This window comes from Molothrus aeneus, chromosome 5 (assembly GCF_037042795.1).
Source record: "Molothrus aeneus isolate 106 chromosome 5, BPBGC_Maene_1.0, whole genome shotgun sequence".
NCBI lineage: Eukaryota > Metazoa > Chordata > Aves > Passeriformes > Icteridae > Molothrus > Molothrus aeneus.
The window spans coordinates 3,007,093-3,023,104 of NC_089650.1; positions in this window are offsets into that span (position 1 = coordinate 3,007,093).

The window sequence follows — 16,012 nt, forward strand, 5'->3', positions numbered from 1 at the left end:
TCCTTTTGTAGATAAGCAGATATTACAGAGGCTTGTGTCACTCCAGGTACTTCTCGCCCATGTGACAAATACAATACATTCATGTGGGAATACCAATGTGGGGTTCACAGTGCCAAGGTGAACCTGTAAAATGAGATTCCTCAAATTGGGATAAGAAGTTTGGGGTGTGTTTGCTTTTGTTGGTTTGTTGTTTTTTTTCCACTAATGCAGACAATTTGCAAATAAATAGGCAAAAAATACATATGGTATATGGGTAACTTTGAAATGACAGTAAAGAACATGATTTAAGATGAGGGTCCAGTCAGAGCACCTAAATTTACCTTCAAAATGAAGAATTATGGGAGATTGTGGTAAGAACTAGGTTTTGCCCCATTTTTTCCTTCAGACAAAATATGCACTGCCAGGCACAAACAGAGAAAGTTGTTGGGGTTTTGGTTGTTTGCTTGTTTTAGTTTGGGTTTTTAATTCATTTTTCTTTGTTTGTTTGTTTTGATTAGGTCATTCGAAGTCTTATTTGCTCTGGAAACTGTAGCTACATAAAGATCCTGTTGGAAGCTCAAAATTTTTCCAAAATCAAGAAAAGGGGAACAGCAAAATAGTTATTAACAGGCAAGAGAACTCATTATATTTTTCTATTAAAGAAATTTGTTAACTAGATGCCTTTAAAAGAGAGTTTATCATGACTGCTCCTTCAAAGTGCAGAGTCTGCCTTGTTAAGTATTCACATTTACTGACTCATTGTTTATAAAATCAGGTGTTCCAAAGACAAGAGGTATTTTTTACAATAAGAAATTCTGTAATGAAACAGAGAAATAGAAATCAATTTATTAGATATCATCTGCATAGAGAGCTATGAAAAAGTCCTCAGGAAAAAATATCAAGACTGCTGTAATTTGTACTTTGAGGGAGCATATACAAATATCTTCAGGCACCATAAATTTAGATGGTTTACCAGAGAACATTAATAACTTTCCAGTGCAAAGGGTGAAATGCCCCACCCATAGTCTCCATACTGCAATCTTCCCAAAATGCCTTTACTTCCTGTAAGCATGAATTCTATGTTTAGATTTGTTTAAAATAATGAAAAAGAGTAGGAAGCAGGCTACCTTTTAAAAATATGCAACTGAGAGCCAGTAAAATAGGATTCCAGGGACACCTTCATATCTTCTTCATATCTTCCTACTTTCACCTTTCCCTACAATAAAAAAAAAAAGTAAATTGCTTAAATGTTTTGCTAAGCCCTACTCACCTCTTGGGTGTTTCAATGAATTTAGTTGATGTGGCTCCTTCACAATCAAATGTATTTTGATACACCTATAGCTTGTTGATTACAACCCATTTCTCCACTCTACTCCCCTGAAAAAGGAGCTCTGTGTCAGTGTGCCTCTCACAAATCAGGCAACAGCACAATTGAGCTGCTTTCCTGATGAGCCCCATCAAGCCCATTTTTGGAAATGACGTAAAATAATGCATTTCTCCTTTTTCTCAGGCAAAGATATTTTATATCCTGCCTTGTATTATGTTGCATGTGTCATTTCAGAGTGTGCCATCCTCCTTTTCCAAAGCATGCTGCTGTATATGCGTACATTCAGACTCTGAATTTAATTTGGGGAAGAATCAGCACTTTAGTGGTGGCCATCTTTGTACTCATGAGGGTGGAGTGATGCACCAAAACTGTGCTGTCGTGTTATTGCTTTCTTGGTAGTGGTATTTCTGGCTATTTTGAAATAACCCAGAGTTTCTAGACAAAGGGAAACCTTTTGAATGAAACAGGCACATTGGCTGGTGGTGGAATTATTCAGTAGTGGAGAACCTGGTACATTTATTCCCTCCTCACAGAGCTCTTCCTCACTGGTGACATCAAAGTCACAGTGCCCAGGCATGTCCTGCCCTCAGATGTAAAAGATCAAGACTAAAAGAAGAGATGGGGACCCATAAACAAAACCTGCTGGTTTCTCTCTCCCCTTCAGCTCTGGCCTTGGGTGCACGATGGCCTCTAACAGTGACAATGACACCCCAAAGTAACTCATCCCTTCTATAATGTTGCAATGGTTTTGCTTCACAGATCAGATAATAAATCATTGTTTTCCATTGTGGTCTCCTTCATTTGTCTTATCAGATGCTGGTGAGGAGTGCTGCTGAAGTGCTTTTCAAGTTCTCTGGCCTCCTCATACCTCAGTGTGTTTATGCCTAGTGATAAAAGCCAACTTCATTGCTGCTCTGAAGCTTGTTAGCAATTTTTCTCAACTGAGTTACCAAATTCAGAAAACTCTGAATTAAGCAGTTTCTGTGTAAAAAAAACTAAGTGAAGGGACTACAAAATCTTAATCAACCCTTTCATTCAGTTCTGTCTGGTATTTGATGTTTTTGTTTATTGCACACAAGTGAAAACGAGCACATCATACTCATGATAAATTCAAGTGTTTAAAGTGCATTGCTATTCTGCCTTGTGTGATGGAAAGTGGGGTGAGAATGAGAAAAAGAGAGGCATAATTAGTTGTACACTGAAATACTTCCTTGTACAAGTCTTTCTTCCTTTGTGCCTTAACTGAAAAACATGGCTGACTATTATTTTCTCCCTTCTGCATTCAGTCTATCTAATATAAATACTTAATTCTACTGTCAGGACTATTAATTCTTAAGCATTAGAACAAGGGGCCTGGGCCAAAGCCAGTGCTTCTCTTCTACAGCAAAAAAATAAAAATAATTAGTGGATAGTTATTTCAATATAGTCAGCCTCATGCTAAACTCCTCAGGTACAGGATAAATCTAACTCAGCTGGATATTTATTATATCTTTAAGATATAATCTGCCTTCCCCAAACAGACAGTTTAATATCTTCCTCAGGTACTCATTATCCCTTGTTTGGATTGCTGTGGCTCTGTTGCCTTAGCAGAGCTGAGGATATCCATGCTGCAGAGCTCTCTGCCAGCCTCCTGCTCTGGCCATGATGCACATCTGCATCCCCTCTGCCAGATGTTCCACAGCCCACCTCAGTTTACCTGTATCTCTTCTCAACAAGCAGGTTTTGCAAAAGATCCTCTGGTCTTCCTCTCAAAGCTGCTCCTCGTCCTCAGGAGAAGAAACCTGAAAATATTTTCAGTTACCCCAGTGCTTTTTCTTTCAGATATCTCAATAAAACTCTGAATTGCCAGAATCTTTGTGAAATGACTCCCTAACACACTGCTGATATCCCTGAGGATGACACCCAAGCATGGCCAGTAGAGTGGCCTGTTGTAATCTGATTTTTCCCATTAAGCAGCTCACTTCTATTATTTCCCCTATTGTAAAAACTTAGAGATAAAAACATTTCTGTATTAAATATGGCAGTGGGGTGGTCATGATTACAGTGCCAAGTGTTGTTATAGTAGCAATTGAAAGAAGTCTCCAAACCTCTCATTTAAAATAAGTATTCATAACTTAACATGTATACTGTAAGTATACATAACTTAATATAATAATAATTTTTTATAAAACATCATATATTTATATATTCAAATTTAAATATAGGTATACACATGTTTTATATTAAAATATACATAAATTCAATAATTATAAACATTGAAATGCTGCAAAAATAGCCCAAATAATCAGTTCCTACCAAACTCATCTCAAATCTAAATAAACTTAAAAACAAGGGCATGCCATTAATGCAAATACTGCCTACTCCGAATATGCAAATACCATGTCAGATCCTGGACATGAAACAATGAGATTTTATCTCTAGAAATCTTTTTTACTGTACTACCCTCTTATGTAGCTTATTTTATTCAACTAAAAAATAGTTTGTATATTGCTGATTATTTTCTGTAATTATTTGAAGATACAGAGGTCAGACTTGTGTGTTTAAGTACGCATGTATCTCTTCACTTAATTTTTGTAATGTTAATGAAATGTTCTTAGCTGAACAAGCTGAGAACTAGAATATTTTTTCTCTGTCTAAAAAAGACCATGAAAATGAATCATACTCTTAGTGCCAGTAATTTGAAAAGAGCAGAAAAAAAGTGTATGGGGAGCACCTGTGTTGGTGTAAGTCACTTTAGTGACAAAAAAACTTCTGTTAAACTTTTCTATCTAGTTTGAGACCATAAATATATAGACAGGTGAACCAAAGTACCAGAATGCCAGTGTCTGCCCAGTAAAGCCGCTCTTAATCTCTAATTGAACAAGTCTGGTAGCAGAACATAACTATTTATAAAATTTTCCTTGTTTGACAAATGAGACAGCTCAAAGCACCCTGATTAACTTTTTTCTTTAAAACAAACAAACAAACAAACAAACAAAACAAAACCAAAAAAACCCAGTTTTTATTGAGACCCTGGACCTCATCCTTCTCCAGAGTCAAAATTTACTTTATGCCCTGGGCAAAAACTGGTCTGAGAGAAGTTCACATTGCATTAATGAAAATTCTCCAAGGAACCTGACCTTTGGAAACAAGTGGAAGGCCAGCTGAAACCCTATTCCCTTGAGTATTCACAGAAAAAAATGCTGCTTAATCATTAATCAAACAATTTAAAAATGAAATCATTTACCTTCTCCCAGCAAAACAGAAGCACTCTTGCCCTGGTTATGTCAGGTTCACATAGTCTGGTAGATTTTTCCTGGGTGGAGGTATTGGGGCACTGAGGTTTAACCCCAAAGAGGTGAGGCTGATGGATATAAAAGTGTCTGGTCCTGTGGTGCAGCCTCCATACTCTGTATTTAGTTATGGTCTGGAGCTGTCCTGCATTACAGCACATTTGAATGAGGCAGAGAAAGATGAGTTTGTCTCAAGTCCCTGTGGATGAAAGGCACCTGTAAATAATACTTAGAGATACAGTAAAGGAGCAGGAATATTGTATTTGTGGGGTGCCCCAGTGAAGGAAGGAATGATGAATCTGACTCCATGTTCTTGTAGGCTAACTTTTTATTTTATGATACCATATTGTATTAAAGAATGTTATACTAAACTATACTAAAGAATACAGAAAGGATATAGACAAAAGGTTAAAAAAGTAATAATGAAAACTTGTGACTCTTTCCAGAGTCCTGACACAGCTTGGCACTGATTGGCCATTGAGTCAAAACAACTCACACCAGAATCCAATGAAACAATCACCTGTGGGTAAACAATCTCCAAACACATTCCACAAGTGAGCACAACAGAGGAGAAGCAAATGAGATAAGAATTTGTTTTCCTTTTTCTCTGAGGCTTCTCAGCTTCCCAGGAGAAAATCCTGGGCAAAGGGTTTTTTCCAGAAAATATGAATGTGACACAGGACAGGTCCAGGATGGTGGTTTTCCTCCCAGATGAGCAAAAAATGCAGTGCAACTGTAGTTCTAATCCAGAGAAAGTTCTTCTGACTCTGTAATAGTTTCAGTTGAACTTTCCTTACATCAGTTTCCCAGAATTTATTTCGAAGCCATTTATATTTTTGAATGCCACAATGTCATGGGGCAAAAAATAATCACAGTATAGCTATAATTTGCATGGAAAATTAGTTCCTTCAGTATTATAGCTCTTGTTGCTGACAAAAAGGTCCACTGGAAACAAAGATCTTTTATGCCATGTAGGTGTGATTAACTTCTTTTGCAAAGCATAAACAGAGGAGGGAAAAATGCTTGTTGATTTCTAATGGAAAAGTGAGATCCCCATAACACATTTGCCTAAAATTTCTTTTCTGTTATTAAGGAAGGCTCTAGATGGAGACTTATGTTTGCATAAGCAACCAGAGGCATTCCAAGCAGTCAGAGAAAGACACTTTCCAGCACTCTGACAAAGGGAGGTGCCATCATGCAGCCTAGGAGGCAAGTTTGAAGGAAAATGTTACAGGTCTCAGCCTTTAAAACATTGCTAGTGTGTCTGCAGAAATGTCAGTAGCCCAAATGGCAAGCATTCTGTGTCTTCTAACAAAGAGCAGAATATCAAAGCCTGTAATTTTTAAAGCAGACATCCCTTAAATGGTGTCTCTTCCACAGCTGGCTGTTTGCTTGAATGTGGTGGAGGGCAGACCACACAACAGAGACAACATGTGGAAGGTGTATTGATGCCTCAGGTTTAGCTTTTATATTTTTCAGGTTCTGTGCTGCTTTAGTGTGTGGGTCTGGGCTTCATATCAGGGGATGGTGAGCTCTCTGCACAGAAAACAATTCCTGCTCCAGCTGGGGACCAAGGACAAATGATCCAAATCTCAGGCCCAAGAGCAAAAACAACGTGGACTGGAGAGAGAAAAACAAGCAGGATGGGACTGCATGGGCTAAAGCTGGAATGGGACAATGCAAGATGCAAATGGAGCAGAACTGATCACAGTGAGAGACCCCATGCCCGGTCGAGCATTTTGGGACCATTTTGGTTCATCTTGGGTGCAGCCTTGGCTGGGCTCTTGTGCTGGTAGGATCCATTAGCCCAAGCTGGATCCATTGAGGAGATCCTTGTAATAAATCCCTGCTTTGTTCTTTAGCTTTGTCCAGCCTCTGTTCTAGGTCAGCTTTCACAAGGCATCAGTATGAGGTAAACCCAGGATACCTATGGCTTTTAGGAAAACACTTGTGTCTTACTGAGCATCCTGGTCTAGTGCAAGGTGTCCCCTGCCTGTGGCAGGGGGTTGGAATGAGAGGATCTTTGGATTTCCCTTCTGTGAGTCTATGATTCGGGGGACTTCTGAAACTGTAATATTGGTGTGCAGCCTGCAAGCTACCCTGGATCCATAACCCAGAGGCTACTCACTGCCTTTCCCCCACCCTGCTGTTGACCCCAGCATGTCTGCAGGGACCTGCCACCCCAGCCAGGGCTGGAGGCAGGCTCCCTCCCAGCTCTGCACGGCTGCTGTGGCCTGTCACTGCCCAGCCGTGGCACTGGGCCAGCCCCACATAAAACATGAACCTCGGGTGGGTGAAAAACGCTCTTAATTCCAAATCCGAGACGCTCTGGGGGAGTTTGAAATTAAGCAAAGCACATCTGCCCATTCCTCATTATTGTTGCTGTTATTGTTGTTATAACCTTTCCTTACACTAATCCACATTTCTGTTCCACATTGTGGCTATGCGAGAGGCTGGAAACAGTCATTAAAATGCGATAATGCTTAAAATTCTAGCACATTAACACTGACATTTGGCCTTCTAAACAATCTCAGGTAATGAAGGTCAGTACAAGCAAACAGTCTGTCTATGGCCCTTCGTTAGAGGCTCTCTGTGCTTGGACTTCACAGCAGGGGACTGTCAGGCAGCGTTTTCCTCTGTGCGGCTTCTCTCCAAGTGCTTGCTGCAGCTGGCTCCAGCATATGGTAGAATATGAAGATATTTTCTGGGGTCCACTGCCTCAATCACTGTTTAATGATTAATTACTGCAGGCTGGTGTCAGGGTGAGACATTCAAGGCTTCAGGCAACAGTCTTAACTATGGGAAATGACAGCAGGCGGGATTTTGCCAAAACGAGCAAGTTTGTGCTGCTAGTTCTAATGATTTGCACTTCCTTTTGATCCATTTGTAAACAGCAAGATGGTAAAAGGCTGAAATTATCAGGCAATAAATGCCAACAATAACAAGAAATTGTTCCCAGAGAGAGTCTTAGGATGTTTGGTCTTGCTGAGAAAATGTTATAACTCAATCTCTTGAAACAAAGTGGGGACTTGTGCACTCAGACCATCTCCAAGAGGGAAGGAACCCAGGCTCCAACCACCAGGACAAAGATAAGTGAGAGGCAGAGAGCTCAAGCCCCCAGTGGCTGTGAGGGTGAGAAACTGAGCTTGGAAATTCCCAGTTCCATCCCAGGTGATAGCATGGAAGCCATGGAGCTTTCTGTGGCAGATCTGGAGCTAGGACTTGTAAGAGCCTGAACGAGAGATGTAGGACTCCAGGCAGCTCTCCAAAATGCAGTTTATTGTATCCAAGATGTTACAGCAGTCCAGGGTTGTGGGTGACAGAGCCTGTGCCTACAGCTGTCAGCTCCAGCTGCAGGCAGGCCTGGAGAGCCTTAGTTTAGGTTACAATGGATTATACACTTTTCTTTGCTGAGCATCTTAACACAGTAGAACCAATCTATACCTGAACTTTAATCTATAGCCTATCATAACTACTGTAATTACCATATTCATGTTACTATTCTCCAATCACTAAAAGCTAGGACATTACAGTTTAAGCTAGAAGTTGGTTTTCAGTTTTCCTGTAGAGGAAAATTCTGGGACCTTTTTTCTACTTGCAGCATCTGCTGACTTGTTTGCCTGTGCCATCTTTCTGCTTGGTAAAAACATCTTCTTGTTTGAGGTGGGTTTATCCTTTGCTCTAAGCCAAAAAACCCCTTCTAACTAACACACCCTTTGCCTCCTTGGTTATCCAGTAAGACTGGCTCAACAATTCTTTTCTTCTATGTCAAAACTTGCTTCCATCTCTATTCTTTTTTCAGATTCTATATTTAAAAATCTTTCTGCTAAGCATCCATATCTGTGAGACTTTCTTGTCAAACTTTCATCCTTCCCAAGAAGGACTGACCCTGTGGGGAGCTCCTGGACAGCACACAGCCCCTCCCCAGGCACCTGGTGCAGCATCCCCATCATCCCTTCCTCCTGGGGCATGTCTGGGGGGAGCTGGGATGTGCTCCCATGCTCCACAGGGACTCTGGGGGAGATCGAAAGCTGCCTTCACCCCACCCTGTGGTTCCACACTGTACACAGCCCCACTGAAGGACAGAGCCCTTGAGCCTCAAGCTCGTGATCAGCAGCCCTCCTCTCCAGTTACATCAGCCTCAAATTGATGTAATGAGGACATGAGGGATCAAAGCTGTTTAAAGGCTTTTGTTCAGTTCATTTAGAAATGCATCTTAAACCTCATTAATTTGCTTTTCATGGCTCTGTGTGTGTATCAAAACTACCCATAAAGATACAATTATTTCCCACCTACAAAGATAAGAATTGTATGTGTGCTTTAATAAAGCCCAGGTTAATTTTCTTCAGATTGCCCTTCATCAGAAATGCAAAATGAGTGCAAATTATACAATTCACATTTAGTATCATGTTGCAACTGCTTTGTGCTTGTGCCAGTGAGTCTATGGAGCAACAGAAGAGAATAAGATCTTTCATCTCAAGTGCCTTTGTCTTTGATAAAAATATGAAAAACACTTACTTTGATGAAGGAGTGTTTCAAAGTGGATAGATTGTGGTTCCATCTTCCTTATGCAGTGCCATTACAGAAGCCAAAATCTCACCATCTTCTTCCCAGTGAGGCTAGAATTAGAAAATCTCAAAAGGCCAAAATATCACCATCTTCTTCCCAGTGAAGATTAGCACTGGAAATGCTTTTGGTAATTCAATGAAAATATTTTTCATTCCTGGAGAAAATCATTATCCAATGTTTTTGGCTGTTGAAAACCAAAAAAGTTTATGCTTTTGGGAAAGAGAAGCAAAAGAAATCACTTTACTTTCTTCTTTTATATCAAGTAATTTCTACTGAAGTAAAAAAGAAAATCTGTAAAGTGTATTTGTTGCAGGAAAGGGTATTTTTTGACGAAACAAAATTGATTCACTTTAGGTGAATTTACTGCTTTATAAAGGTATTTTATTTTCATGAATTAAATAATTTTTTCACAGAGCATAATCAAAATGATTTTCTATTCCTCCACGTTACAGAGTATGAAAGAGTATGAAAAAGACTCAGTTGTCTACTAATAAAAAATTAATTTTAGCTGCATCCAATCTTTAGTCCTTTTATTATTATGGGAAGAGAATGATGCTAAGTGAGAAGTAGCAGATAATTAATGGGCAGGTTACCTAGCTTGTACAAGTCACAATGAAATGCAACATTATTTGTCAGTTTTTAATGTGATATTAACTGGTGATGGGTGAACCACAAAAGGTTGAGAGACTGTTTGAATGATCACCAGAAGTGTAGAAGCTTATATAAAATTTATCTGAATGTCTAAATACTGTTGAGTTGGGATTAACTTAGTGCAGGTCTCCAGGAAATAAAAGTGATGACATGAAAGTCCACACTTTGGAAAGGAGACTTTTGGTACTCACATAAGCACTGGAAATACTGTGAAAACAGCACTTCTTTCTTGTTTCTCCTAATAGAAAGAATAAAGTTACTCAGCCTCTTAAAATCTCCTAAAAAGTCATGAACTATTGGAGTATGATCCCAATATTATTGGGTGGAACGTGCCTGGGCTTGTCAGACCCTTGCTGCTGGACCAGAGGTGGCAACTGAGGTATTTCACCTGAGAGACACCTTTGGCTGGCTGGAAGTGGCAGCTGGCACTTGGAACAAGTCCAGGCAAGCAGGAACTCAGTTTTATCTCTGGTGGAAAGGCTTTAGGCGATGGTGACGGAGAGAAGGAGACAGATTCTGCCGGAGGGTTTAATCCAGAGCTTTATTCCAGGGTCACAGGTCTCTGAATCTTGTACCGCTCCAACAGAATACTGGACCACGTGGTCGCCGTGTCTTTTAAGCCCAGGGAGAGGGGGAGGGGAAGGGGTAGGTATGCCACACCTGGGAAAGGACTGGGATAGCTGAAACAGGATATTGCATCATGCTGCAACAATGAACTTTTAGCTGATATTAAAATATTAATCTGAATTAGTCTGCATATGTCTAATTTTAAAAGCAATTTGAATCCTTCATAAATTAATAAAGCTTATTGAAACCAGATGATTTTTTTTTTGTCTAAGCAGCACCAAAAGAAAACTTGCTATGCAGACTGAAACTTTTAATCCAAAATATTTTTTGTGATCTTAGAAACAATTTCAGAGAACCAAAACTGGAAGATGGAACTTCAAGGCCACATCATACACAAAGGCACAACCTGAATAAATGTAGATAACTTTCAAGATGAATCTCTCATTGTCAATGCAGACAGTTCCAAAGGCAAAAACAAACAGCATTTTGGCAGCAGGAACTTTTAATGAGAATGTCATTAAGGAGTTCAAGCTACAGACCACAAAGTGATGCACAGCAGACCCAGCTGACTTCCCTGCACCTCATACCTTTAGCTTTCATTAAACATAAAGATATTTTGGGTGAACTAAGTGTGTGTCCCCAAGTGAGGAGCCCTTCTTGCATAAAATCACAGATTTTCCAGAAGGTCACTATCAGCTTCTGGCAAATTGTCACCATGGGTGAATGATTTCTGGGATATCACCTCTACTCGTCTGTGAAACCACAGAAAAATTCAGAGAAGACCCATATGGAGTCAACATCCACCATAAAGACTTTGGGAGGGGTTTGACTAGAAAGCAGAGCCCAGATGGAGTTTTGGTGCAGGACTGAAAGGCCAGTGCATTCAGGCTTAGAGAGAGCCTCTTTCACACTGCAAATGTAGGTTATCAGCCTAGCCAGGAGCAAAATCTGTGTCCTTGCTAAGGAACATTTGTAACTCCTCCTGCTACCACCTGGAAGAGCCTCATGCATCAGGAGAAGGACACAAATCAAAACAGAGATGAACAATGAGCATAAAAAAGAAATCCTGAATTCAAGTTGCTGTTATTTTGGGTTGGCAGAGCTCATGATTAGCATCATCAGACACTATTCAGGTTTATGTCAGGTCAGCCTTAAATCTACAAGTAAAAATTAAAGGGAATCTTAAACATTAATCATACTCCTTTAAAAAGAAAAGAAAAGTGATTAACGTGCTGTTGCAGTTGTGTTATTGTCATTACCTTGTGCTTTTGCTCCTCCACTCCAGAAATCATCTAATATCATTTTAGATTACCTAAGAATGCTTCCTATTACTTACCTGCCATTTCAAGAGCACAGGACTCTCAGAGGTCATGTCACATCCACCAGCACTGTCCAAAACCTGCTAGGTTGTCTGCTAAGTGACTGGATATGTCTGGAAACAAAAGGGCAAGATTGTGATTTTTCTGAGATTAAGACTCCCCAGCAGCCTAAAAATGGTAGAAATTCTTAAAAGATTTAGGTGAACAGTAGATTTTTGGATGCCACCCTATGAAAGAATATATAAGATCTCTGATCTCGTTTAGTTGAGCTGGCATATTTATATCCCAAATTTTATGAGGCTTGAGCTTTCAGAGTAAGGGTGTTATGATGAGTTAACACCACTGCTTAGATTGTTCACCAGCCAAATAGCAAAATTTCTTAATGTCATTTTATGGGACTTATAAGACATTAAACTAAATATGATTGCTGCTCCATAAAACAGAACAGTTCTCCATATACTGTATGTATGCAAATACAACATCCTATCTCAGCCTCCAGTGCCCATAGTAAGTTATCCTTAGAGTTTAGACTGAATAGCTATTATTGGTTTACATGCTCCTATATCTTTGCATTTCATATAGCTAATAAAGGGAGAAGCTTTTCAAAAAACAGGAGTGATGCCTTATGTGCCTCACCATGCAGCTGAGAAACTTTTCTCTTTCAGCAGAAGAGGTAAATACATTTTCAAAATGCAGAAGAGGTGAATTTTCAAACCCAGGCAGGTGGGATGTTTAATGAAAGGCAAAAGTTTCTTTCATAATCCATTGTCATATGAGGCCAAATATTCACATGGATCCAAGGTGAGCAAGGTGTCTAGAATCAATAGATCATACTAATAAATAGGATACCAGGTGAAAGTTCAAACATGGTCTAAAAAAAAAAAATCTCTCTACCAAGATGGCTTTTATCATAATTACCTACTCTAGCAATTTAACTTCAATGCATATTGTCCACTTTTGCAAAGATTATTTCTTATCTATGTGGACCCCAGTTCTGTTTCTGAAAATAATTTCACTCTGTTTGCTGCAATGAGAAGAGCAACCGTAACAGGGGGCCATTACTATGGTCCTATATTTTATTTTAGACATTGAACATAAAATAATTGTTACTGTTTTCCAATAAATTCTGATTTGGGATGCATTGAATCTGGAATATTCACCAGATAATGCCTGAGCTGAATGTTATGATTCTGAGGGCAGAAAAATACATGAGGTTTTTAAAAGCTGGGATTTTGAATGAAAGAGGAAATGAATCATCAATTTATGAAATCACCAGCATATGAAAATCACCAATTAAGGAATGCATATGTTTGATAAAATCTGAAAAAAGTCATGTGTACTAGTCAAAGTAATAATTCGTACAGCTACTGATCTTGGCAACATTACAGAGGTAACATTTTTACAAGGTTAAGCTGTCTTTGAACTCTTCTCTAATTTAGTAGATGCAAACAGACTTTTTTTCTGTATCAAAACATTTGACAGACATTTTCTTCTTGTATCATTTTTTTCTGTATTCTGTGTCTTTTCGTTCCTTTACTTAAAAATTATCTCAAATTTTGACAACTATAAGAGGAAATAAGTCCTCTTCATTGCATTTTACTACTCCACATCACATTAAAAAAATATCTAAGTTATTAAGCCAACTAAGCATTGTCCCACATTCCCAGCTTTTGAAATTATTGGCAAGGCAACTTTGTGGTTAACCCCTAGAGAAAGAAAACTATTTGATATATATTTGTCATCTCTTTTATATTATTTTGCTGCAACTACTTATCTGTTCTTTCATAGAGACTCTGATTTTGGGGCTTTTTTTCTGAGAAGAGATTCAAACATGCTGGAGAAGTGTGCATGGAAAACTGCAGAGATTCATGAGTAAAACTGCCATTAAACTTAGAGAAAGACTGTCTCTATATATAATATTTAGGCAAATCTGAGCACAGGGGTCATAAAATTCATTCCACACTTTCTTTATGCATTAGTATAAAAGTTCAAGTCTTTGAGTCAGTTCTTTTCAGCATTAGTGGCAGCTATTGCTGCAAGGAAATTAATAGGGCTACCTCACTGACTTCAGTAGGAATATGCTCAGTCCCTAAACTCAGTCCCTAAAGCTCTGCTGAAACATAAATGTCACTGTTTTGAGGGAATACTCAATATATTTTGTTCTCTGAGGTACAACAGCCTCTGAAGCTGCTTCAATGAAAGTTGGAAGTTCAGGAAAAGTTAGTTGATACTTCCTGAATATCTTCAATGAGAAAAAAAAAAAAAACAAAAAAAACAATAAACCAAAAGGCAATTTACCTTCCCCCACTTCTGTCACTTTTTCTTTGACTAGTTTCTGTGAAATAACCTGTCTAAAATCAATGGTTTAACTGAGTGTAAGAGGTCTGGATCAGGAGCTTCTCAAGTAACTGTCCCCGGATGGGAAGTTTCAGTGTGCAGGGTTATCCTAATTTTGGGTCCATGGAGTTCCTTTCAGCAAGATTCTCAAACGACTGCAGCATCACAGCTCAAATTTTAGCTGATTTAGGAACCCAATTTTTGATTCTTTCTTAATCTTACCAGAAATAATTACGCTCACTTGTTTCAGAAGTCCTAAAAACCAGGTAAAACTAGGGATTTTTCAGTGCTGATCACATAAGAGATGCTGAGTCCTCAAAGTAGTGCTCTACTACATATTTTCTCTACATTTGATACATGACCAAATGATAAGCAATCTCTGTTAAGAACAATGTATGATTTTTTTTTTGCCTCAATTTTGTGGTTTCAGATAAACAGGATTCAAGTCTTGTTTTTAGAGTCTGATCTGCTTTTCAAACCCTTTTGATTTTGCTCCCTTTTTAATAAACTATTTGTCACGCCTCTTTGTTCTAAAATGAGAGCAAATGTTTTGCTTTGTAATCTTACTTTTTTGACTAAATAAAAGTTGCTGCATAAAGTTTTAATATAATTCTAAAATATGCCCTTGTAGAAGTTGCCATAAATGTCGACATTTTCAGCAGCATGAATTTATGATGACACTGAATTTTTACAGCACTATAAAAGTCCATAGTCATGATGACATCTACAGCTGCCTTTTCATTAAAATATAAGAAACTATATTGAGACACATAGTTCAACGTTTCCACAGACTTTAAGGAAGAAATTGTATACACCAGCGAGTGCTCACAGCAGTCTCAAGATGGAATAGATGATTATTTAGCTACTAAATGTTTTTATATGGAAATGGAAATCAGCAGAGGGTTCTTTTGTTCCCCTTCAGTTTTTATTTTCTTCTATTGATCAAGGCAGAAATTGTACCTAAAGAACTCGAAATAAGCTTGAATTGAAGTAGCATTCTGCCAGGTAAAGGTAGCCTGATCAGCCAAAATGCCTCAGTGCAAACTCACACAGGGTGCGGAATAAGAGGACTGAGACAGGAGTGCATGTGCCTGCAGGGCTGGTATCTCACTGGCATTCCAGAGGTGTGGTGGGATGGCTCCTGGGATGGCTCCTTTTCCACTGGAATGGAAAAACAGGGTTCTCTGGCAAGAAAAGGCAGGGAAGATGAGGCGGGGCTGTCATCCCCTAAGCCCCTCTGGAGTGCAGAGTTTTCCACCTGGGGGTGGGTGAGGGGCCAACCGAGAGCTTCTGGGCCAGGATTAAAAAGAAAACATGCTCCCATCAGGAGTTCTGCTCAGGAACTCACAACATAAGGTCACAGACCTGTTGGAATGGATGATGAGAGGAGCACCTCTCCTATAAAGACAGGCTTCTATTAAAGAGTTGAGGTTACAGCAGGAGAAGAGAAGGCTCTGGAGAGACCTTACAGCACTTTCCAGTACCTAAAGTGCATTTACCAGAGAGCTGGAGAGGCACTTTTTGCAAGGGCAAGAGGGAGTGGCATTGAATGGAAGAGGGTGGATTTAGATATTAAAAAAAATTCTTTACTGTGGGGATGGTGAGGCACTGGAGAAGGCTGGCCAGAGAATTTGTGGATGAAAAATGTGGATGCGCCATCCCTGGAAGTGTTCAAGACCAGGTTGGATGGGGCTTTGAATAACCTGGTCTAGTGGAAGGTGTCCCTGTCCATGACAGTGGAATTGGAACAAGAAGACCTTTGGGATCCCTTCCAACTCAAAGCATTCCATGATACTCTAATTATTAAGTTGTGGGTCCTACCTTAAGCCTAGAGGTAGCCAGAGCACCTGGTTTTTGTTTTGCAAACATATAAAAGGTACCTCAGAGACACCAGAAGTCTTCATATTTTCTGCAACTAAAAGGAAAAGGACACACTTCTACATGGCATTCCAGAAAATATGCACTTAAATATGAAATTAAATCCATGAAAT